The sequence below is a fragment of the Amblyomma americanum genome, chromosome 5, assembly GCF_052857255.1.
Source record: "Amblyomma americanum isolate KBUSLIRL-KWMA chromosome 5, ASM5285725v1, whole genome shotgun sequence".
Lineage (NCBI taxonomy): Eukaryota > Metazoa > Arthropoda > Arachnida > Ixodida > Ixodidae > Amblyomma > Amblyomma americanum.
In genome coordinates, this window is record NC_135501.1 from 57,904,431 (window position 1) to 57,929,755 (window position 25,325).

Genomic DNA, 25,325 nt, shown 5'->3' on the forward strand with positions numbered 1-25,325 from the left:
TTTTAGAAATCGACCAGTGCGAGTGATGTTGTTGAGGCATTTGTTTCCTCTCAAACTTTCCGTATTTATTGCGACACCGCATGAAATGCAACCAGTTTTAAGCTCGTCGCTTTCTCCGTTGTTCCTTGTGCCATCTTTCTCGTCGTTTTTCTTGTGTTCGTCATAAAAACACTATCCCTCTGCAACCTTCGTTTATAGCCCTCAGTTATTTTGCGCGCTCTCTAACACTGCAAGCGGCACTGTTTCTTATTGAGCCCGCGTACACAGTCACTCGACCATATGAGATTTTAGCCACATTTGAACGAACGTGTGCGATGTGAGCGAGTCACCGACAGCGGTCAGCCACCCCGACGAGAGCACCACGCTCATGCTGCTGGAGTTGCTGGGATATTAACTTCAGGAACTGGCAGACATGAGTAACAATTATTTGATTTTACAAGCTGGAGTAGCATGCCAGCTCAACAACCAGGCAGACCTCTCCTGTTTTATTGAAATCTCTCTCGTTTCATCGTCCTCCTCCTCCTCCTCTGATTTTACCAGAGTATCTATAATGCGAACTCAGAAAAAGTGGTGCTTAAAGCAATGCGTGTGGATAGAGGCCGATCACTGCTTGGACACTTGAGAAAGTTTAACGCTTGGATGGCGCGGACGAGGACACTGCCGACAGACCGCATATAAGTGGGCGATATTAAACGTAATTGTTCACGCCACAATTTCTGCACTCTCTGTGTGGGTTTTCTGCATGCATCCTGTGGCGGAAAATTTCAGCCTTTTGTTTCGACAGACCAGTCCAGAAAAGTTGCGCGCAGGAATATCAGCAAAGCGCATACGTCGGGTCGCACTTCTACCTGGACAATGCGAAACATGAAGCCAACAGTCGGTTGGTAGGGTACTGTACGCGAAATGCGGAGGTCTTGAGTACGGATAGCAGTGGTCGCAGGTGGGTGGTGTTTCGTCTAGTTTCCGCTAAATTGTCTCCTATCTAAACAATAATTACGCCATTATATTCCCCATTTTGCTCTACATCATCACTAAAAAAGATACTCCAATAAGCCTTCTTCGGTTTGAATGATTGTTTGCTTCATCGGCGGGTAACAGATGGACAACGAAATATATATCCAGTTTAATTGCAGTGCAACTTAGTACTGTAATCAGAGAGGCAATACCGTGAGAAGCACTGTGTACCATGCATGGTACGTAGAGAAGGCAAATGATTATTTCTATGCCAGGTTTAAGGCAATAAAATTTTAAATCGTTTTCCCTGGTTTATTTACTTTTCCTGCCGATGGTACAGTCATGGACACAAGGACACGGATTACGCATCGGCGTTCCAGCCTCGCGAAAGAGAAATACAAAATGTTTGCTGCATCAAACAGCGTTTACATGCGCACTCTCCAACACGCATGATCTTTAACAAGATAATGCATCATTGGAGTTTCACCTCCAAAGTGCATCATTGTAACGAAGACAGCACACTGTAACGGGCCCCTCATTTCTACAACATTGCGTGCCCCTAACAGCAGATGTTGATGACAAGCTTCTCAAGCGTGCTGCCGTGGACCACGGAAGCTTACTAAATCCACTGATGCTGCATAAGGCTCTCTACGTGAATGGAAGGAGCAGAAAGTCGGAAGTGACACAAAGCACATTTGGGGCGTATTTATTCATGATGTTACCTACTAAAAGCTCATTCCTTAAACCGTGAGAAGCAGAGCCGGTATTCGGCAATGAAAAAAAAAATGTGCTAACTGCAGATCAGAAGTCGAACGTACAGGCATGGTGCCGACTGTCAACTTTTTAAAATTTTGATGGATATTTTCAGCTCAGTCAAGTTGCTAGCCTGGAACATTTTTGTTAAACTCGGTGACATAGCTTCATTGTAGGCACTGTTGGACAATAAAGTTTATTGTGTTTAAAAAAGAACATTCGCCTTAATCAGGGACGCGCCTTAATCAAGGATGCAAAAAGTGGAGAATTAACGCAAAAATAACTCTGTTTAACGGGCCGTACCCTTGACTGATAACGTACTAGTTTCTTTGAGCACTTTCACAAATGACGCACCAGTTTTTATGTTCACCATTTTTGTTTTTTTGCTTTTATCATGGCTGTGTATTTCTCAGGCGCAGCGCATTTAAGAGTAAAAAAAAAACAAGGTGTGAGTAACCACCTATTCTCTGTAGCTTCTGTTACCTCAACCGTGATTTCCCGCCCTACTTGCTGTGCTGCACAGCCTTGGTCAAAAGTCTTTAGGCGGCATGGTCTCGTTCTGAGTCCCATAGCGGAATTATAGCCTACGGTGGCCCCTAAGACCACGTAGTCTTGTAAGGCGCTTTTATTTCTAGACGGCTTTGGCGTTTCTACAGCCCTGTAAGTGTGCTGCTACACTGAAAAGATAACTACAGGGCACGAGGATCTTTTACGTAGCTAGCACATGAGTTTTGTTGAGGTAAAGGTGCCAGAGCTGAAGGGCACATCAAAAGCCGCAAAAGAAAAACGTGTTATGAATTTGGGTGGAGCAAGCACAGCAGGTTGTCAATACTTAGTTAACAGAGGCGCCGTTGTAGATTTTTAGTTAAATGACTTAGGATGACGTGCCCAAGCAGGGAGCAGAATGTATGCTTTCAGAGCCTTGCGAAATAGTATTTCAGTATAAGTGCGCTCTTGTACAGTAACAGGACGATGTGATGAATTAATTTTGGCCTTGGGAAACAACAGGAGCAGCGTGAATATAGGTGGACAGAAACCATAGCGGACCGAACCACTGTAACTACCATCGAATTTATTGCGAGCAAAGAGCAGCATTTTTGCATCTGCCATGACCCACTTGCTACGAGTAATCAACATGAAAAAAAACAGATCAAGAAAGAGGAAGGAAAACCCTCATGCTGGGCGTGTGGGTGCCAAACGTGGTCAGCACAAGCATACGATGTTATCTAAACCCAGAAGAAGACATGGAGGCACCGACATAACAAAGAGTGCTGAAAAAGAGCGTGAGCCTTTAGTTTAGCGTTTAGCATTATGAAAAGAAGCATTTAGCCTTGCTCATTGCAAATTTATGTGAGCAATCAGCAAGACTAAACGCAGCACAGCGAGGGTAGTATCCAAAAAAAAACGATGAAAAGCACAGTAAAAAGTAAAAATTCAATACCAATAAAAAATTGTCAAAAAGTATCAAACAAAAGCACAGTAAAAAGTTCAAATTCATCGGCAGAAAAAACATACCAAGCAAAAAAAACATTTTAAAGACAGTATATCAGTTTGCAGGGATGACTAAGTCAAATCAAGTCTTCATAAGAAAGTGGACGAAGTGATAGCTTGGGCGAGATGGTACACCATTACCGGGGCATTGCAAATACGTGGGCGTGAAGAAAAAAAATATACAGGGCGCTGAACCACATTTGTAAATCAGCGCTTTGTCTGTGCTCTCCTTTTACGACGACGGCTTTGCGCTGTTTCGATGATGAAAATATTTGTAAAAAAGAAACAGAGGCAGTCTTAAAACCAGAATAAAAATAACGTCAGGCAAAAGCAGTGTCAGTACATCAAAGCAAAAGCAGGGTAACATGATTGTCTTTCTTAAGAAGTGAGGTATTTGTCAGTCAATAAAATCGAAGCCTTGCCAATACACTGTTCTCTGGCCCTGGAAATTACTAGTGCCTCAATGGTAAAACTTTCTTTTCAGTTTGAGGAGGCGCTCTGATTTTGGTTCTTTCGTACAACTAGCCGAAATAAGAGTATGTGGCTACTCAGAGAGGTCAAAGACATACGCCAGCATTACTGCGTACAGGCAGAGGGCGTTTTATTTTTATTTTATTGAGGCATTCCTTGCCTTGGCTTACGTATACTCGTCCACACATGCCTCTTTGATGTCTATACGAGCATAGTGATGTATACATTTGAGTATAGTAGAGGTACAGCTGGATACCAATTTTTTATCACCGCTTCTGTTTTGGCGACTCAAGTTTTTACGCCAGCCTCAATCTCAAAGCATTCCCAGTAGTCCTCAAAGCCATACCCATCAAAGTGGCCTCGTTTTACCAAAGGTGAAAAAGTCAATGCACTTGAGAGCCGCTAGCGTTGCATAAAAGGGAAGAAGTTACAGCTTCGAAACAGAGGTGCAGTTGATTATTGTTTCGCTGAGCTCAGACATATATTTCATCACTTCCTTCATGAAAGCACTACTGATTGCTTGTCTTTTCAGCAACAACGTTTTTTTTTTTTTAGCGCTCAGACCGCCACGGGCGCTCGGTGCTTCTGCTCCATTAAACTTGCAAAATATATGCAAAAAAATTTTTAAACTATTTATAGCATGTTTTTGGTTTTAGATTTCCGAGCTCGATAGCGCTAGGATCGTATCCTCTGGAAGGCCGCTCCTTTGGACTGAAAAGGGCACCGAAGGCCGCCTTCGACTTCAAAGTGTTTTATGGCAAAGGCGTGACACGTGACATCTAGATGTGCACCGTGGGCTGTTGTATGGAAGGAATAGACTAGCTACGGCTTTCAGATTGCCATTTTACAGGGATATAACTCTGCTTCTGAAGTAAATGCTATTCTGGTTTTGGTTTCAAAACTGCGGCGCGTTGAAAACTGCTGTGTGTTCTTTATGCACATTGTTGTTTTCACTCTGCTCTCCCTCCGACCATACATATTTTTAAAATTTTCTGTTTGTGCCGCTCACACTGTTAGCTTTTACTTTTTGACGGGGCTTTTGCTTCACCGTTCGGTACTGCTCTCGCCTTTCTAGTTTTAGCCTTTATCAGTATTTGTCCCTTTTTTACTGTCACGTTCTAGCTTCTTTTCGCAACGCTGAGTTCATATTCCTCGGTGTGCGCCTGTTCACCGTGTTTTAGGTACACTTGGAGGACGAAGTTTTCCTTAACACCATCATTACGCTGCTGAGACACTGTACAGGTTTTACTTGGTTTCTCCCTATCACGTGTGCTACGACTGGTGCATAAATCTTGCTCTTCGCTCGCTATAAATTAGTTGGTAGCAACTGTTTTCGCATTTGGCCCCTCTATTTGTGCTGCTGCCCTTCACAAAGCGACACGATGGACATGTATCTTAGCAACGCGCCCACGTACACCAAGAGAAATCAAATAGGCTTCCATCTTTCGAACTGGATTGACAGTTGGCTTACCTTCACCCACAGGGGGACGCTAAAGAAACCCCACGTGATGTCGCGGACGCTGATTCTTCCGAGGAAGTGGTTGGTCAGCCACTTCTGGCAGCACGGGTGCGAGAGGAACTTGCGGTTCTTCGCCTCGGCAGCGATGTCCACGGCGGTTTTGTACTTCCAGTCCATGCTCTGAACGCTGAGGATGTCGTAAGCGCGACAGATGGAGTCTAGGTAGCATAAGTTGAGCACGCCATTGGCCATCCGAGCGAAATGCCTGCCAGGAGATTTTCATTGAAATTTGAGTCATACGGATGTTCAGAAAGACGAAGCACAGAGTGGCGCGCACTAAAAGCTGTAGCAGCAGCTATGACTAAGAGTGCGATAGAGAGCAGTGTCCACTGCCGTACGTTACGCGGGATTGTGGAGAGGAAGTTCAATAATTTTATGACGACGTTTAATCTCAAAATTGGTGATATCTCGTTCAAACGGCACCTACAGAGAAAACACTCGCAGGAAAGTAGTCGAGTTTTCTGGAAAGTTTCTACGTTACGAAGTTTAATGCATCTTTATGAATGAAGAACTGCAATGTGTTCCACACACAGCGCGGAAAGAAAAATAAACAGGAGCAGGAATATGAGCTTGATCGTCTCGCTCTCTGTAGCCCTCATTATGCCTCATCAACTAGATCGATAGCTTTGTTCTATCTCTGAAGCATAATAGTTGGTCAAGTGCAGCTGTCCTTAAGGTCTGTGCTTTGGCAACACAAGGAAGGCAATTTATTCCCAGGCCTCACGTGAGAACGACGTGGTGTTTCAAAGCCGCGCCTAACATTCAAGCTTGATGTTTCTACAGAATTGCATTTTGACGGAAGAGGCCGCAAGCATGGCATAGCGGAAGGAATAAATTCACGGCGGCATACAGCGTTTTCTTACTGCCTCCGTTTCTATATTGTTCTGTATTGTTTCAGTACGTGCTCCGTTCGGTGGTCTGATGATTAGTTTTAATGCTCTGGAGCATATGGTGATACTCCTTCACATCGTTGAGAAAGCATAGCGGTATCGCCTAGTAAACTTTGAGGAACTGAAGAAAACTGAGCTCATACCCAGCGAAATATTGTCGGATAAAGCGAAAAGTCCTGAGACACAGGTGAGCTCTAATCGGAGTGCAAAATTGACCAAAATTGCTTGTTTTTCAAAGTGTTGACAAAAGTTCCCCCCATTAAATAATGTTCCAGCTCATTTACATGCATGCATTGTTAATTTCTTCAAAACGTGTTTTTCCTGGAACATTCGCCGTCAGCATGAGTGAGTAGCTTTTTGTTTTCAATACAGCATGGCATCAGAAAAAAATTGCCCCTACGATACAAAACTACTCGATATAACGACCTCTCCGCAGATGTGTCTCGGGCGCTTATCCGCCGAGCTCAGCGTCATGGATTCTATCTCTACCGTGTCGGTAAAATCTCCATTTAGTTGCAATGCAGGAACGTCCGTGTATTGTCCTATGTAATCGCAACTTAAAGGACCCCCTACGTGATTTTCAATATTATGAAAACTTCCACTGCAATGTCCTTCATTGTTCGTGTGTCGCTACGGGACGTTAAACAGCCTAATTTGCACTCAGCAGTCTGTAACAAGCAATCTGAACTTAAATGGCTATGAAAATGAACTTTAGGAGTTCATAATTTTTATTTTTAAAAAGTGTTTGATCACCTAGTCTATTGCCACTATATCTCCAAATATTCAGCCTTTCATCTTGATTCCCTACGGTGATCGTGGCTTCGTACCATTCTTTCTCTGCGTGAACAGTTACCCTTACTACGGTGGCCGGAATGCAGCTGTTTCGGGATCGTTTTGTGCTGCGGCGTGCTTGTGTGCTTTGTTAAAAGCGGCAAGGCACAGAAGAATTGCAGCTGCTGTCGACACCAAAATATTTTGGGCTACTCCGAGTTTTATTTGCTGGCGCTACATGATTGAGCGAAAAGCAGTGAGGACGTGGCGCTGTGCTCCTTCTGAGCTCGTTATGGAAACACATTCTTTGTGAGGCTTTTCATTCATCCGCACAACTGACGAGAGCACGGTTTATTAAGTCACCGCGCAGCCTCCCCAACTTGTGCTAAAGAGCCTACATGCTTACAATCAAGCATTGCTTGGTCTGTGTTATCAGGCGACCTCGAGGCGACATGAGGCCCGTCATGCTGAGAAGATGGCTAACTTCGGTGAACTAGGTTCTTTAATGCGCACATAAATATCAAGGGCGCTCGCCTATTTCGCCTGCATCACAAATACGAAGCCGGGAATCGACCCCGTAATCTCGTGATGGGCAGCGGATAAGAACTCCGCCGCTATACGAGCGAGCGCAGGGAGCGAAAGGAAACCGTCAGTGCGACGCTTTAGAGGCCACGTCTGCGATTTTTTAGTGGCTAGCGCAGTGTGCTTGTAGATAAGCGACGCGAAAATTATTTGCGAAAATGCCTCTGGCGTTTCTTCGGCCGAGCTCACCTTTTCCGCCGATGCCGACGATGCTGAGCGACTGATGATCTAAAGGACAGCTACACCGCCATGCACGCGATACGATAAAACGCTTTGGGCTTTGTGGATATTGGTTCCGAGGAATTGATGTACGCCTGCAAAAGCGGCTATGCTGCCCTTAGTAATTCACTGCTAGAAAATGTCCCACCGACCATTCGAACGTCGGCGCAAATTATGCCCCCGCGTGTTATAAACTTTGCAGGCATGTTTTCTGCCTTTCATACCACGCTGTATTGTGGCATCGAAATTCAGAGTGGGTGCAAACTGCTGGAGACCATGAGAACGCTGACAAATTATTTGTTGCGCTACCATGTCATCTCGCATCTAGTCTGCCTACGTAGGAGGTTTTTCCGATAGTTTAAGAGTTACACACATACACTAGGGAGTACCCAGATCGCTTGCATGAATTGGTTTGTTTGCTGACATCGTCACCTCCATACTTTTGAACCGGGGATAGCTTGTGGCCCGAGCACTCGGCTGTTGTGCCGCATGACACGGACTCAATCCCTTCCGCGGCGAGGGCGTTTAGGAGGAGTCGAAACGCAAAAGGCACTCGTGTGCACTGTGCGATGTCAGCGCGCATTAAAGAATCTTAGGTGGTCTGAAGTAATCCGGAGTCATTCACTACGGCCTAACTCTGTAGCCCATGTGTTCCTTCCTGTTGGTAAACGGCTCAATTCTCATTTATTAACGCACTCTGGCCCGAACAGCTGTTATGTGCAACAAACAAATTTAGTAAAAAAACAGATCTGCTGGGAGACACGATTTCGTGTATTCACAGATTAGACACAAAACATTATTATTCGCGGCTTGGTGGGCAATTTTCGGGTACCCAAGGCTCCAGACTGAGGCAGCAGTTCTGACAGTCACTGCATCCGTCTCCTTGGGCAGTGACTGCGTAGACTTCTCAGAAACATGCATCCACTCATTAGGGAACTGACAACTACAGAGCAGACATGGTCTGTCGGTTTCAATACATTATATGCCCTGCGCCACATGTTTAGACAAAATCACAGCGGTGGCTCAGTGGTCATGGCGCTCGACTGCTCACCCGAAAAACGAGGTTTCAATCACGGCCGCGATGGTCGCATTTTCGTGGAGGCGAAATGCTAGATGCTCTTGTACTGTGTTACATGAGGGCACGTTAAAGAATCACAGATTGTGGAAATTGTCCGCAGCCTTGCCATACTGCATCCTCGTGGACGGAGTCGCTTTCGAACGTCAAAGTCAGCGTGCACGTAAGGAGGTTTAAAAACGCATTCGATCAGCGCAAGTCCGTTAGCCCGAACTGTAGTTAGGTACAAAGAACGCATTACCCATAATCGCGGCGTGCCTGCTTTCGAACCCGGGTAGGCTTCGCAGGTATGCCGCAACAACAACCAACACATCACATCCGCCAGGCGCATAGGCCGTAAGGACCGCCCACGGGCTCGGTACCAAACCACGCAGAAAAGCCTTCTTTCAGCAGAACTTATCAGTTCGCGGTGCCCAGAGCAGCGTAGAAGCAGGCACCCAAAAATTCTCGCATTGAGATGCACTCTCGCAGCACAAACCATCACAGCTTGGAAGAGCACCGAAAACTGTGGACGCCGCTCCGCAAGCGAGTGGCCACTCCACCGCAACGGCCCCGCACGGTCTCGGTCGGCGCATGTTCCAGAGCGGGAACAAAATTTTTGCGTGTTCTGCGCTACGGGGGGTGGTCAGTGTCAACAATTAAATATATTCTTGCAATGTGGTATCTGCAAACTAATGTATCATCCTGCGGGCGTCTGTTTAGCGACGACTGAGTAACTTGCGCGCAATAAAATCTACTCATGACCATTATGTTCATTAGGATCTCAATAATAATCGTCGGTGGCGTGAAAATTCAGCTCTGGACGCAAAATCTTTCAAAAACTAAACTGATAACTTTCAGACAAAAGCGTGAAAATTTCAAATTTACTTTTTTCCTGAGACTCCGTACTTTAAATCCTGGGCGTTCATTTAGCACCCAACTTTTCCAGAGGTCTCGGTGTCACATATATTAAGGAGCCTAAATTAAATTTTAATGGAAAGAGGTGTGAAGACTACAACGTGGATTAACCGAAGAATAAAGAAGAGGAAGAAGAAGCATTCGGTGAAGTGGAGAGAGATGATTGGTGGAGAAGAGAAGACGACGACGAGAAGGCTTACGTGGACTAACACCTGGGCTATAAAAGGGCGAGTGAGAGCGAGGCACTGGGGGGAACAGCAGAGAAGCGGAGGCTCCGGCGGGTCAGGGACACTTTGGCTGGAAGAGAGCGACGCCGGCTACTGCTCCGGTGAGTTCGCGTTCTACGGCATCGCATCGTGGACTTCCTGCTGTGCCTGAGCCCGTTCCGGGGAGTAAACGGAGGACGCTACAGCCTGCTACGGCCAGGGGTGTCCCCAGCGCTGTTGCCACCCATCCGGGTGGTGCCCCCAACGCCAACAACACCGGCATCACTTCCACGGGCGCTTGGACCGGGAGCGTGTACGACGCAGCCAGCAACGCCGCCAGCGAAGCCAGCCCAAGCGCGTCGAACGCCGCCAGCGACGCCAGCCCAAGCACGTCGAGCGCCGCCTCGACGCCGGATACTGGATCCATACAACGCCGCAGCCGCACCGAACCAACCGTGAGCACGAACGCCGACCGCTGACAGTAGAACGCTAGTAGTACACGCTGGTAGCAGTGTGCCCGGGTCGTGTGTATTTATAGTCTGTGTTTGGTGTTAGTTTTGTTAGTTTTGTGTTCTAGTGTGTGTGTCACGTAGGGTGTATTAAATGTGCGTTTGTGTGGGTACACCCGTCGCCTAGTCCATTTTTTCGGTCCGAGTGTTCTCCGGAGAGATCTGTGACAAAGATAAGTGGCGAGCCGGTGCCAGGATTCATTTCCTTTTTTATTTTTGCTTTGTCTCGGATCTTTCCGTTCTCTCGACTGCAGAAAGGATGGATTTGGCAAGAACGCAAGAGCTCAAGCTAGGGTTAAGCAAGGAAGAGGCGATGCATCTCTATGAGGAGGAGGGAAAGAGGCAGAGAGATGAAAGGGCGCAAGCACGCGTAGACGCTCGCGAAGCGGAAGAGCGCGAGGCGAAAAGAGCTAGCGAGGCAGAAGAGCGAGAAGAGAAAAGAGCTCGAGAGGCAGAGAGAAGAGCTCGCGAGGCGGAAGAGCGAGAAGAGAAAAGAGCTCGAGAGGCAGAGAGAAGAGCTCGCGAGGCGGAAGAGCGAGAAGAGAAGAGAGCTCGGGAGGCAGAAGAACAGGAGAAAAGGAGGATAGAACGGGAGAAGGAGTTTATTTTCTGGAAACAGGCGCATATCGCGGGAGGTTATGAGGCGATCACGGACAATGATCAGCGTTCCTTAGCGGGTACAGAATCTCCTAGGCCGGCCAGAGTTTGTCCAAGAAAGCTGATGGCTCCTTTCGATGACAAGAGAGATGATTTGGATGCATATCTGCAACGATTCGAGCGGATAGCTTTGGGGCAAGCCTGGGAGCGCAGGGAATTGGCCACGGCATTGAGCATGTGTTTAGTCTTAAAGGCGCTGAATGTGTTTGGAAGGATGCCTGCTGCTGATTCCATGGACTACGAGAAAGTCAAGAAGGCACTCCTCCAAAGATTCAGGCTTACGGCAGAGGGTTTTCGTGAGAGATTTCGCACCGCGAAAGCTGAGGATTCGGAAACCGCTAAGCAGTTTTCCTGCAGGCTATCCAACAATTTTCATAGGTTGCTTGATATGTCAAACACAGAAAAGAGTTTTGAAGGTGTGCGTGGCAAGCTGGTCACAGAGGAATTCTTAGCGTGCTGCAGCTCAAAGCTGGCGCGGTCCCTGAAAGAAAGTTGTGTTCCTGGAAGAGTTCGCCGGCACTGCAGACAAATTCCCCGAGGCTCAAGGGCTAAGAAATTTGAGTAAGGCAAAGGAGGAAACCCAAAAGACCCTAGAGACAGATGCGGCAAAACCAAGAGCATATGGCGGTGCATCTAAGGCGCCAGTAAGGTGTTTTCTCTGCGGCAAGGTGGGACACCGTGCAGCTGACTGTGGGACTAGTAGCGCTGCCCAGAAAACACAGGTTGTGTGTCAAGGTTGTAAGAGGAGGGGTCATGCTGTGGATGAGTGCCGATACAGAACGCAGGACCGAGCTTCATGCGTTGTCAACTCTAGAGTAGAACTTGTCACGCCACCCGAAGTTCCACAGCTGAAAGGAGAGCAAACGTCGCTGTAAAATGAGGCAGTGAGGGGAACACCCAAGTCGAAAGCAGCAATGTCTGTGGTGGTTGGGCAAATAGGGGACCGACCTATATTGGTGCTTAGAGACAGCGGAGCCAACACAGTCTTGGTTCGGAGAAGCCTGGTGAAGGACGAGGGTCTTGCAGGGGAAGCGTCGGCCGTCACTCTTGTAGATAGCACAGTAAGATACCTTCCTGAAGCAAGAATTCAAGTGTCCACGCCATATTATACTGGGCAGGTAGTGGCAAAATGCGTAGACCAACCCATCTACGATCTCATCTTGAGAAACATTACGGGTGCAAGAAGTATCGAAGACCCCGATCCAGAGAGGAGTATGCTCGACGTTGAAGAACATCCAAAGGAGGAAAGGCCTGCGACAGCTCAGACGGGTGCAGTCAGTTTCTCGTCGGCAGTGGAGACAAGAGCTCAAGCGACAGCCCGAGCAACGCAGCGTCCGCTCTCCAATCCCGTTACGATGTGCCTGAGCTTAACACCGGGCGAAAATGCAATTAGGAAAAAGGAAGACCCGAGCCTGAAGACCTGCTTCGAAAGAGCCGGGGAAAAAGTGAAAAGAAAGAAGAGTCGCAAGTCCTTCGAATATCAATTGGTAGATGGTCTTCTGCACAGGGAATGCATATTTAGTTCAGGAAGGCGGGTCCAACAGCTGGTGTTATTAAGAGATAAGCGAGAGACCGTGTTGCGCTTAGGACATGACGCCATTATGGCCGGACACCAGGGTGTTCAAAAAACGGTAACTAGAATCACCCAGGAGTTCTTTTGGCCGGGTGTTCAGAGTGACGTTAAGCGCTTTGTTCGCTCATGTGGCGTGTGCCAGCGCACAGTTCCGAAGGGAAGAGTTGGTCCCGTACCTCTGGGCAAGATGCCAGCCATCGACCAACCGTTTCAGCGAGTGACGATTGACATTGTGGGGCCAATCTCTCCAGTATCCGCCAAAAGCATTAGATATGTGCTTAATCTGGTTGACGTGGAAACTCGTTATCCTGACGCTATTCCACTCAGAACTATTGACAGTATCCAAGTGGCGGAGGGTCTTGTGGAAATGTTTTCGCGTTATGGGTTCCCGAGATAAATTTTGAGTGACCGGGGCTCGAACCTCAGATCGGAACTAATGAAGGAGGTTAACCGCCTTTTGTCAGTAAGGCAATTACTGACAACGCCTTACCATCCCATGTGTAATGGGCTTGTAGAGCGGTTCAAAGGCACCCTCAAAATCATGATCAAGAAAATGTGCCAGGAGAGACCTACTGATAGGGATAGATATCTCCAGCTCTTTTGTTCGCTTACTGCGAAGTACTGCAAACCAGTTTTGGATTATCGTCTTTCGAGATGTACGGGATAACCGTTAGAAGTCCACTTGCAATACTCAAGGAGCTGTGGGCTAATAAAGAGTTGGCATCAGATCTCCAGACAACATACACGTACGTTCTTTATTTGCGGGTGAGGTTGAAGGAAACATGCAAGCTTGAACATCAAGGCCTGGAAAAGGCGCGTGGACGCCATAAGGGATATTATGAAAAGAAAGTCATTCACAGGAATCTGAATCCGGGCGACAGGGTTTTCTTACTGCTACCAACTGATCATAATCAGTTAGTGGTGCAATGGAAGGGCCCATACCTTGTGACGCGGAAGAAAAAGGACATAGATTATGAGTTATTGATAGATGGCACTAAGAATGTTTTCCATGTAAAGATGTTGAAGAAATACGAAGAAAGGGGTCTCGTGCGGTACGATCCAAGGTAGCATGCTTGGTAGTAGCCGAGGAGACAGATGATGTTGTCGAGATGCGCACGTGCAGTGGGAAGAAAAATGCAGGAGGGGATGATGTACTAATGAAGCCCAGTGTGAATGAAGACATACGATTACAGCTCTACTCCAAATCAAAGGGGAGACGTTTTCGGATGGGCCAGGCAAAACGGAGGTCATGTGTTAGAAATTAGACTTGTATACAGATAGAGCTAACTGAACAGCTCTAGGTATATCTGGGATGTATTTTGTTGTTGCTATGTTAATGTATCTCTGTGATTTATCTTGTGGTTGCTGTTGTTGGTTTTATGTGATTATACAACGGAGTGTGTTGCGGAAACCAACATGTTTATTAAGGACTCTGTACGGACAACGGCAGTGGTGTGTTAGTATTCTGAAAACGCCGTTTGGTGTGCTGTTAGTGGTGCGCGTTTGGTGTGTGCTGGACATCTGTGGTGTGTTATGTGCTGGGTCCAATATTGCCACAGAAGATGGTCTGTTGGCTGGATGGCTTGGAGATGACGATGACGTGAGCAGTTTTTCATTGAAAAACTCTTGAGAGAGGGGGCCCTTGCCACATATATTAAGGAGCCTAAATTAAATTTTAAAGGAAAGAATAGTGAAGATGACGTGCATTAACCGAAGAATAAAGAAGAGGAAGAAGAAGCATTCGGTGAGGTGGAGAGAGATGATTGGTGGAGAAGAGAAGACGACGACGACAAGGCTTACGTTGACTAACACCGAGGCTATAAAAGGGCGAGTGAGAGCGAGGCACTGGGGGGAACAGCAGAGAAGCGGAGGCTCCGGCGGGTCAGGGTCACTTTGGCTGGAAGAAAGCGACGCCGGCTACTGCTCCGGTGAGTCTCATATATCGTTGGACACCTGAACCGCGCCGTAAGGGAAGGAATAAAGCAGGGAGTGAAAGAAGAAAGGAAGAATGAGGTCCCGTAGTGGAGGGCTCCGGAATAATTTCGACCATCTGGGGATCTTTAACGTGCACTGACATCGCACAGCATAGGGGCGCCTTGGCGTTTTTCCTCCATAAAAACGCAGCCGCCGCGGTCGGGTTCGAACCCGGGAACTCCGGATCAGTAGTCGAGCGCCCTAACCACTGAGCCACCACGGCAGGTCCTAGATTTTTCTAAAAGGCGGTTTCCGCGCTCGAGAAGGAGAAGGAGTTTGTGCAGTTGAAGCTTCGTGTATGTGCGCGCCTGCCTTGGCGCGAAGAACAAAGAGACGCAGTCTGCGCCTATAAATGAGGGGCTGCAACCGCTGTCTGTTAATCCGAGCCGCCGTTTAAGCTTCCGAGAAGCGCCCCGCTCGACTCCCGGCAGAACACCACTCGCCCAGCTCGGACCAGCGAGGCAACGTGCGCCCACCTGCGGGAAGGCCCCGTCGAGCTCCTCAGGTCGTTGGATTGCCGCAGTGCCCGGTGAACAAATCGTGTTTTGGTTGTTTGTCTCTCGATGTGTTATTGCACTTTAGGTGCAAAGGTTCTGTTAATTTGTAATCTCTCTCGATTGTTAATTTGCATGAGTTGCTTTGCATTTATAAATCACTCCGTATCTGCTCGTAAGAGTTATTGTAAAATCCTTTGTATCGTCTTTTCGCTGCATAAACTTTGTTTTGTTTTGTGAACCTTTGGCTCCGACCCATTCTCTGGCTTGCGACCGGCGAAAGCTGGGCACCAAACGACCAATCCCCTTGTCACCTGGTAGCTGGTCTCCGGCTGAGCTTGCCACGCTGAGTCGAGGGCATCTCCTCTGTGACCGAGACCGCTACCCCCACACGCTCTAAGGGTGTCCGGGAGCGCACGCAAAAGTGCGCGAAATGGTGACATATTTTGGCGTGCGCGACAGGACGTTTGGTGCTTTGTGAGCTGAGAGAACGGAGAAAGAGTCGGAAGGAGTTTACGAAGAGGTCGTAAACGAGTGTTTAGCAGCAGAGCGATATTGTGAGGTGCCGTGCAGAGTCGGTTGGATACGATTCCCCGAGTTGTGCTATGCTTGAGGCTTGAACAGATGGGACTCCAAAATGGATCTAAGAGATATTGTTCAGTTGGGTCGTCAGCTGGGCCTGGAAGAATCCTAGACTACGGATTGGGTGAACCAGGAAATAGAAGGGAGAGAGAGAGAACGAAAATAAAAACAGAGACAGAGAGAGATGGCTAGAGAAGCCGCCGAGAGAGCAAGAGAAATGGCTCCAGCACCTAAGAAAGCGGAAGAAGAATCGCACAGAGAAAGGAAGAAAGCACGTTTTGGCCCTTAGGAAAGGGAAAGTGCCCAAAAGAGGCAGTAAATTCGAAATGAAACTAGGAAGAGAATTTCAACGACGTAAATAGATTCCCGTTATGAGGGATAATGAAGAGAGAAGTAAGAGCTAGCTTCAGCTCATAGCTCAAGGCAAAAGAAGGGGCAGGAGCAGAAGAGTGCCACAGCCCTCAGTGAAATGCTACCAGTGCAAGAAGGTAGGCCACTACGCCTCGGGTTGCCGTAGCAACGTAGCCAGCAAACGAATGGCTTTTTGTTTCAAGTGTGGAGATAAGGGACACAAAGCTGTGGCGTGTCCAAGTCTAGGGAAACCACTCCAAAAGGTATCGCATGCCTGTGCATCTTCGTACGACAGAGAGGAGGAAAATGTTAGTGTCGACCACGTAGAACATGTGTACTGGGAGAAACCTCCAGTGTTATGCACCATTTCGGGCTTCAGATCAAGGTCTCTAACTGAGTGCATGCCGGTTCTCACCGGAAATATTCGGGTAAATTCGGTTTCTGTTCTGAGAAGCACAGAAAGCACCGGTGTTTTCATCAAAAGAGAATTGGTTACCAATGAAGAACTTACTGGAGAGATTAGCCCTGTGTATTTCGTGGATGGATCCGCTCAGCTGTTGCCTGAAGCCAGAGTACACGTGAACACTCCGTACTTTACCAGAAACGGGACCTCACTATGCATGGAGCGCCCGCTGTAAGACCTCATCCTGGGTAACATCAAGGGCGTGAGATCGCCGAACGATCCAGAGATAAGGGCGACCGATGTGGTTGACGAGTCGTCACTCCCAATACAGAAGAAAGGTCGGTAGGCGAGAGGTCTTCAGGAAAGCCGGCGGCACAAGCACAAGCGAAGGCTGGGAAGATGGAGCCTGATTCGTTAGCGTCTGTCGAGAACATGTGGAAGATTAACGAGCCTGATTCTCTAGCAGCCACAGAAGAGGTTGTAGCTAGCTACACAGGCCAGAGTGTGGTTGAGGAACAGCCAGTTCCCGCAGCTAAGATTGAAGAGGGTGAGGACCAGACCAGAGTGTCACTTTCCTCAGGAAAGTGATAGTGTAGCTACTACCGAGGCAGTAGGCACTGAAAAAAAGGCCAGCCTTGTGCTTCAGTCAGAGGTAACCTTATAGTAGTGGCCTGAAGTTCAGGAAGAAAGCAGGAGCTTCACCGAGAAGTCAGATTGCTGCACGCCTGAGAGTTGCAGTAGCAAGCGTGAGGAAGAGCAGTTAAGTGACAAAGAGCGCGAAAGCTCCTACATCACTACAGTTCAGGACAGCACTCTCAGTGCAAACCCGGAAACCGTTTCAAGAGAACCCTCTACAAGTGAGGAGGCCTTTCCCTCTGAGGAAGGCGAATTGCGGTACAAGCAATGAAGCACGACTGCACTGAAACAGACGAGCCCAAGAACTGATCACCGAAAGCTAAATTGAAAGCAATGGAGAATGCAACTCCAATGTTAAAAGAGTTGTGCTCCGAGCACTTGGCACGAGGAAAAGCCAACAAGAGGAAACAGAAGGAATCGGGAAGAGGAACTTCAGTCTATGAAGAACAAAAGGTGACTGAAATAGTGGCTTCATCACGAGAGCGTAGCTCGGATGATGCACCTGGAAACGAGTTTGTCTTGCCCCGAAAAATGTGGAAGAAAGTAAAAGGAAAGAGAAGTAAGTTGGACAGCACCGAAGCGGGTGAATCCGAACAGCGGAAGCCCAGGAGAAAATGCAGCAAGAAACTGCGGACAAAAGACAACCAAGCTCAAAACAGTTGAGCCGGGTGCAAGGAAGATGCACGAACATCGCAGCAAAATGAAAAGGAAGCTGCGGCGAACGAGCCCCTCTTTTAGAAGGGACTCAGTGTGGAAGCGGAAGCGCAGACAGAACAGCGCACGCCGAGAAGAAGAAACACACGAGAAGTGGAGCCGTTACGAGCGAACTGTCGTAAAATCTGTTCGCAGCGGACGCGCTAGCCGAAGGAAAAGAGAAAGAGCTCGAAGTCCGAGCAGAAACAAAGAGAGAAGCATGAGTAGGAAGCTCAGCCAGAACTGCGTTCGGTAGAGAAACCTCTGTAGAAAGAGGAAAATGAGCAGAACGCGCCACTGGAAGAAAACCCAGAGTCGCGTTAGAAAGCGAGTCACAAACGCTTCAAAAATCTCGAGTGGGGCAAGTTTATGTCGAACCGAATACATACGCCGAATATGGAAATGTAGGCACAGGAATGCCTTGAACTTGTGTGCTCCCTGTTTCTGTTAAGTTAATGTATTGCCGTGTGACAGCTTGTATTGAATTTTGCCAATTGTCAAGTGTTGTCTGCGCGCGGACATCATTGTATTGATGTGCGTATTTTGTCATTCGCCATTGATTTTGTGAGCGCAAGCATGTGCGCACGAATTTTGTGTTTTGTGAATACTGTTGCACAATATTCCTAAACGAAGGGGCAGTGCCAAAAAATTCGGCGCATGTTCGAAAAAACGGCGCTGCGCGTAAGCAATCAGGTCCGCGCACGCAAAAATAAAAAAAAAAACAGCGGGGAAGGACCCCAGGGGAGACGTAAACCTTGCGTGGGCTTTCCGCTCGGCTCGCCGGCGCGGCGCCGGGGTGGGAGTGGCAACGCGGGGCGTCGATTTCGCTAGAATGGCGGAGTTGTTTCTGCTCGTTGTCGATGGAAAGGGGGAACCTTGTCCGCGCTAAATTGGTACCCTCTCCCCTTCGCTCCTGCGCCGATGACTCAGCGTGCCGAAAATGACCTAGATTTTTCTGGAGGCGGTTTCCGCGCTCGACCAATGGGGTTGCGCGCCCGGCGCGAGAAGGAGGAGTTTGTGCAGTTGAAGGTGCGTGTATGTGCGTGCCTGCCTTGGCGCGAAGAACAAACAGACGCAGTATTGTTTGTTTTGTTTAGGGGGTTTAACTTCCCAAAGCGACTCAGGCTATGAGACGCCGTAGTGAATAGCTTCAGAAATTTCGACCACCTGGGGTTCTTTAACGTGCACTGACATCGCACAGTACACGGGCCTCTAGCATTTCGCCTCCATCGAAATTCGACCGCCGCGGCCGGGATCGAACCCGCGTCTTTCGGGCCGGCATCCGAGCGCCGTAACCACTCAGCCACCGCTGGCGGCTGACGCAGTATAAATGAGGGGCTGCGACAGCTATCTGTTAGCCCGAGCCGCCGTTTAAGTTTCCGAGAAGCGCGCCCGCTTGACTCCCGAGGGAACACCACTCGCCAAGCCCGGACCAGCGAGGCAACGTGCGCCAACCTGTGGGACGGCCCCGTCGAGCTCCTCAGATCGTCAGACTGTCGCATTGCCCGGTGAACAAATCGTGTTTTGGTTGTTTGTCTATGTGTTAGTGCACTCTAGGTGCAAAGGTTCTGTTATATTGTTATCTCTTCGATTGTTAATTTACATGAGTTGCATGGTATCTGTGAATCACTTTGTATGTGCTCGTACGAGTGACAGTGAAATCCTTTGTATCGTCTCTTCGCTGTATAAACTTTGTTTTGTTTTGTGAACCTTTGGCTTCGACCCATTCTCTGGCTTGCGACCGGCGAAAGTTGGGCACCAAACGACAAACTCCCTTGTCACCTGGTAGCTGATCTCCGGCTGTGCTTGCCACGCAGAGTCGAGGGCATCTCCTCTGTGAGCGATACCGCTAGGCCCACACACTTTAAGGGCGTCTGGGAGCGCACGCAGAAGTGCGCGATGTGGTGACATACGGCAAGCCAAACATAGTCAAATGTTTCTTAGTGCGCTCTCTGTCGCCGTTGCTCACGCCAGCGCAGCCGCCTCAGTCGTATCGCCGCTTACACTGCCGCCATTTTCTGTCAAACACGCAACGGTAAAATTCACCGCCTCGAGACTGTCACAAAAAGCTGTCAATTAGCACCTGCATAATTAGATTTGCAACGTCATAACTTCTGCCACATTCGGGACGTAATCTGCAGCCACCCATGACGCAAAAAAGCAAAATGGCCGCCGGCTATGACCTACCAATAGGAGCGAAGCTATTTGACACCTTTTGGACAAGTTTTTGACAACTTTGCTAATTGACAGTTGCGTAATCCGGCCCCTGGTGAACGTACGGGATTACTGAGACTTTCTGTCTATTCCTTTGTTCAAAGTTTTTGGGGTTCGGAGGATTTCGGCAGCTTTTCAATAACCCTTCAGCAACACTGTAAAAGACGGATTTTGGAAATCCAGCTGAGTCCAATCGTTCGATCTGCGCGAGGAAACTTTCCTGCACTCGGTGTTTGCACTACCTAGTGATGGCATTATTTATGGCTCCTGAGGCGGCCTGCCGTTTGACGGTCTTGGAGTGCGCGGAGGTGTACGAGGCACGAGGCTCAGCGCCAGTAGAGGTGCTCGCTACGAGTGATGAGCGTCACATCCAGGAAACGTAACCGCCCTTCATTCGGTAGTTCCTTGGTCAGTCGAATAGGGGAAAGGTGGGTTTCGAAAATTGCGAAAAGATTGTCCACACGAGTTGTCACGTCAATAGGTTCGTTCCTAAAATTATGAGATAATCGTCCACGTAGCGAGAAACCTTAATTACGTCCGAGTCGGTCAGCGCGTCCGGTAAACGTGTGTCGTAGTGAGCCAGCAGAATATCCCTGAGCAGGGGGGGGGGGGGGGTCGAGAGAGGCGCCTGTGCATATTTGCTCGTTCTGTACGAAGTAGTACTCGTTAAACTTGCCTCGCATGTTGGTCAGACGGGGCGCGGTATAAATGTTCGCCTCAGGGAGCACGCCTCATCCTTGGAGAACACTGTTCCTAAAAGCAACCTGGTCGCACACTATAAATCTTGCGACAACTGCGTCCCCCTTTTTAAACAGTGCAAAATTCTCAGATGCTAACCCGAACACACGAGGGAAATCTATGAAGCCCTTGTCATCGTGCGCAAGGGATCTTCATGTGCCTGCAAACCTTCTGTTTCATTATTACGTCACGAGCTGAACTATCTTAACTCAGAATGACGAGCTTGGCGCCCTTGCCATGACATTGTTGCTCTTTCCTTTTTTCCTTTTCCGCGCCTGCGCATCAGTCATTTTATCCATGTATTTATTTCGCTCTCGCACTAAATACACTCTGTTGTTAGTCAGCGCTTGAACCTGTCTGTCTTCGTTAGTTTTGTGCAGTGAGGTGTACAAAGATAGGCCTTCCCTACTTTCACTTTCCATTCCTCTGCTCTTGTTCAGAGCCATGCACAATTGCCTTTTCTTTTCTCGCATCTTCGGACGTACAAAGTCATTCATCTGCACTTCTTCGCATTATAGAACGAACTCCTCATTCAGTGGCGTCGATAACTAACCCACTTTATTTCCTTGTCCAAGCGTTTACATTTTATTACCACCACAATCTGCCTATATGTTTTGGTTACTAAGCTAGCTTTCCTTCTCGTACGTATTCTTGTATAATTTTTGTATGCATTCATATGTATTCTTGCCCATGACGGCTATGCATATTCCCATTAATTCTTAGTAATACAGTTGATCTTCTCTTAGCCTTGTGCACTTCCTAGTGTTTTCCAGCTTATTTACTGACACCTACTTTGATGCTAATGCTCAATTACATAATACCATTTGGGGCCTTCAGAGACGAACTTTGTATAAGAGAGTTTGTATTGTTTAGGCAGCAATCAATGGGGTACCAGCAACATAAATAGAAAAATAAACGCCACCACATGACAATTTCAGCAACGTTTTTTTATGTTAACAGGTTATTAATGCTAAATCCTTCCTTCACTTCCCGTCCCTCTGTTGCGGTACACGACCAGGCAACACGAAGCATTGCACTTGCCTGCTCGTGTCTAGCAGCTCCTGCTTGATGGTGCCCTCGTTGACGTACATGGTCAGTTTCTCGTAGGTCATAGACACGAGTAGAGCCAGATGAATCGGCTGGTCGCAGTTTTTCCACAGCACTTCGGCGGTCTTACGTCGGTTGGAAAACGCCGCCCACAGGGTGAGAATTACGAGGGCTTTTCTCTCAGCTGAGGCGGCATCCTGAATGCGGAATCAATTGTAAAAATAAGAGGGTACAAATGGGAAGGTGTGATCCTACAACTTGTGCTTAATTTAAAAAAATGGAGAATATTTCGTACGGGAACTGTACATCCAAATAACAACCTGCCATAAGTGTTCCTTCGTGCGTAAAATTTGTAGAAGGCGCATACAGACTTAAAGCATTATTTTCATCCATTGTTCTCTCAGCTTAGGTTCTTCAGTAAGGCCTTTGCGGCTGTAGGTGAAGAAATACTAGCCTAGTGTGTTTCTCCTCAATGTCATGCAAGTGACAGTAAACTGAACGACTACCCTACAAACCAAGGAATAAATTGAGACGACGAAGGCATTCATGCTGCATATATAGTAGGTGCCACCATTGATATAACATCAATCTACACGGAAAGCTTCCCGTTTGATGAAGCCGTAAATTGTTGAGGCAGTGTCTTGCCTTAGATCAAGTTTTCCTTCCATAGATATAAGTGAATGGTATATTTCACGCAAGCCAAGAGAATGCAACGCTTGAAACTTTATGGGGACTCTACGTTTTTGTTTCCGAGTTAGTAATTATATAGGTCTAAAAGCCACTAAGACGTTATAGGAACGCTTCATTAGCGCTCACTTATAGTTCGCATGAGAGTCGATGTTAGTTCACTGCTGCAGCCACAGTGTAATAGCATGTTTTAAGCAAGGCCCATTTTGTTCTACCTGTATATACATTCCCATTGCGGTATTCATTGACAGCTCGTCCGGGTCAATGAAGTCACGTAGACCGGTTGTCGTCTCTATTAGCCAGTTGAGGTCCACCTCGATGAAGTTTTTTCCAATCTTGGACAACTGCACACAAGAAGAAGGTTATTTTTTTAAAATAATACCTGTAAGAACTTCCACATTTTCGGTCACTCAGATTTTCAGTGCCCCCCCCCCCTCCCCCCCCCATACAGAATGCGTACTTAAGAAGTTTGACAGCCTCATATAAACACCCCAAAAAGACCCTGAATTTTAGGCCTTTGTTTATGCTGCATTGTGCAATACTGCGGCATGGTCAGGCATGATGCCAAAAACACTGGTTGGCATTTCTTTTCACTAAATCGCATAGATTGTCGGCACCTCCTTTACCAGCTGTTAAGTTACCCTTTTATGAACCATCGTTCAAGGCATATGAGCCATGCAGCTAACCTTGCGCACAGGTTTTTTTGTAGGCAAAATATAGGCACGAAGTGGTACAGCAGCAATAGATGGGATGCTTGAAAGAAATGAAATCTTGCCTTCGCTAAACAGCGCTAGCAGACTAACCCTAACACCAGTCTTGAGTCTCCGCTGTCGACTCCTTGAGATTTGAAGGGCGCGCTTTTTCAATTTTGGTAAGCTGTAAATGTAATCCAACGAACTAATAAATGCTAAGTTTACCTTCCATGAAAAGCCAGAAACCACGTTTGAACACATAGAGTGGTCATAGCGTGGCTAAGAAATGAAAACTCTTGCTCAAACATGCAAAAATCCGACACCGCAGTTGAGCGCTGCTTTGGGTACACCACTATCGCAACGACAGAAAATGCATGTAGCTTAGCGATATTGTTTCCAGCAGACCTTGAGGCTTTTTTCGCTAGAACAGTGTGTCTCGTTTGTACCTGTAATGGCTGACATGGAGAATTGGACAGGAAATGGAGGCTGGAACTATAAACAAACACAGGGGGGGGGGGGGGGGGGGGTGGCAGCAACGGCAGCAGTATAGAATTCAAGGGTAACTGAAACTATCAGTAATTTTTTCAAAATCACAAATATCAAAATTTGCCTACGCGACAATCTAACCAGCCAGACGTGCGCACATACCAGGCTATGCCCGAGGGCTCCTTCCCAGCAAACTGATCGGAAGAACTCTTCGTGCTGTATTTTTGCAAAGAGCTGCCGAAGTCGTTTGGGCGCCAAGTACTTATGAATCTGAAAACCCCGGTTGAGAAAGATATGGAGAAACTCTTCTCGCTTCGGCCTGAGCAAGGCGTACTCAAATTCTTCACGGTCGACCTGTGAATTAAACATCAAGATCATATTAGCGGAATTGTAGCTCAGAAGATGAAACACGTTCAGGATCAATGAGAATACGTAATAAAAAGTCAAACGCTACTCAGTACTTGGAGAATAGGTTCTAGTGGCGAAGTTTCGATTAGATCGCTGCGATTCTTGGTCGATGTGAGAAGGATATATTGGCTGAAAAGCACGAAGTGTGTCTATATAACCGTACTGTTCATTTCCCTCGATAAAAATAAAGTGAGACCACGTTACTGGAAACTCCGCTGCTCGTTACAAAAACTGGTTTCTGCAATCCCTGGAGCGTGGAGGAAAGCGTAACGTAAATCTATGTGCTGAGAGACGGGTGATTCTTTCATACTCTTCCGTGTCTCGGTGCAATGTACAGCTCTAACCTTTTCGCCACGAATGAAATAAAAATAACTGCAAGGCCTAAACATACTGTAGCCCATATTTTCTGTGATCTCTTTCTCTCGCATCCCAGCGTTTATTTCCACTAAATTTTAGCATCAGTGCAAGAAGTCAACAGAATCGGTGTATCGCGCGAGCAACTAATCTTGTGCAGTTATAATGCATTATGTCTTCGGAGCTATGAATTTACCGATGTCTCTGGTTAGTTCACGTTTCCACGGCGCAAGCTGCAGATTAACGGTTACCAACCGTTTGTGAACCGTCAAAGCTTAGGTACAGATAACTGGCCAGTGCTGGCACTCGTATTACATTGCTAGACCAAGCCACTCTAGACTACAACTGAAGTTCCTATACGTGTGTTAGTGATTAAGCAAAGAAGGCACCAGTCATGCAGCGCAGCTCTCTACAAGCTAGTTGAATTCGGCTTTACAAAAGCGGCACCATTAAAATCATTTCAAAGCATGCAGGTGGCTGACCTAAGCTTCACATTGAAGCAGCATACCGTGCAGGACATTCAAAGTGGCAAGCTGCTTAGTCTTTATTGGCCATACTTATTCGCCCGAAATTAGGACGAGAAATATCCGAGGTTTGAACAATATTTCCTCATCTTGCTGCACAGTGCAACGGGAGCTTAGCACATGGTAACAATTTATCGCTCGAAGTGTGAAAACGCTGGACATACTGACCTGAAATTTCAGCCACCTATTTAGCATAAGGTTATTGCCATTATCATATAACTCGTAAAGGAAACCTAATGCTTCGCCCACAACTAAACCCAATTTTTAATTCAGGATAAATGGTGCGTACCTGGGGAAAGTAACATGAACATTGTGGGGATTAACGTCTTCAATCGACATTTCGACTATCAAGGACGCCGTAGTGCAAATGCTGCGGGTCAAGTTAGATATCCTGGGGTTCATTAACTTGCAGTGCCATCTCACAGCAAACAGGTGTCTCTTGAGTATAGCCTCCAACGCATTGCGGGTGCAAAGG

General features: G+C 47.4%; 1 pseudogene across 1 annotated transcript in view; it reads right to left on the reverse strand.

Annotated features, from left to right (window-relative positions):
* The window catches only part of LOC144134719 (protein ced-11-like), a 101,304-nt pseudogene that overhangs the window by 55,766 nt on the left and 20,213 nt on the right, over positions 1-25,325 (reverse strand). The window contains exons 10-12 of the transcript XR_013315223.1: positions 23,827-23,918; positions 5,333-5,393; positions 5,141-5,257 (exon numbers count right to left, since the gene is read on the reverse strand). The product of XR_013315223.1 is annotated as a protein ced-11-like (transcript). The remainder of the gene's footprint in view (positions 1-5,140; positions 5,258-5,332; positions 5,394-23,826; positions 23,919-25,325) is intronic.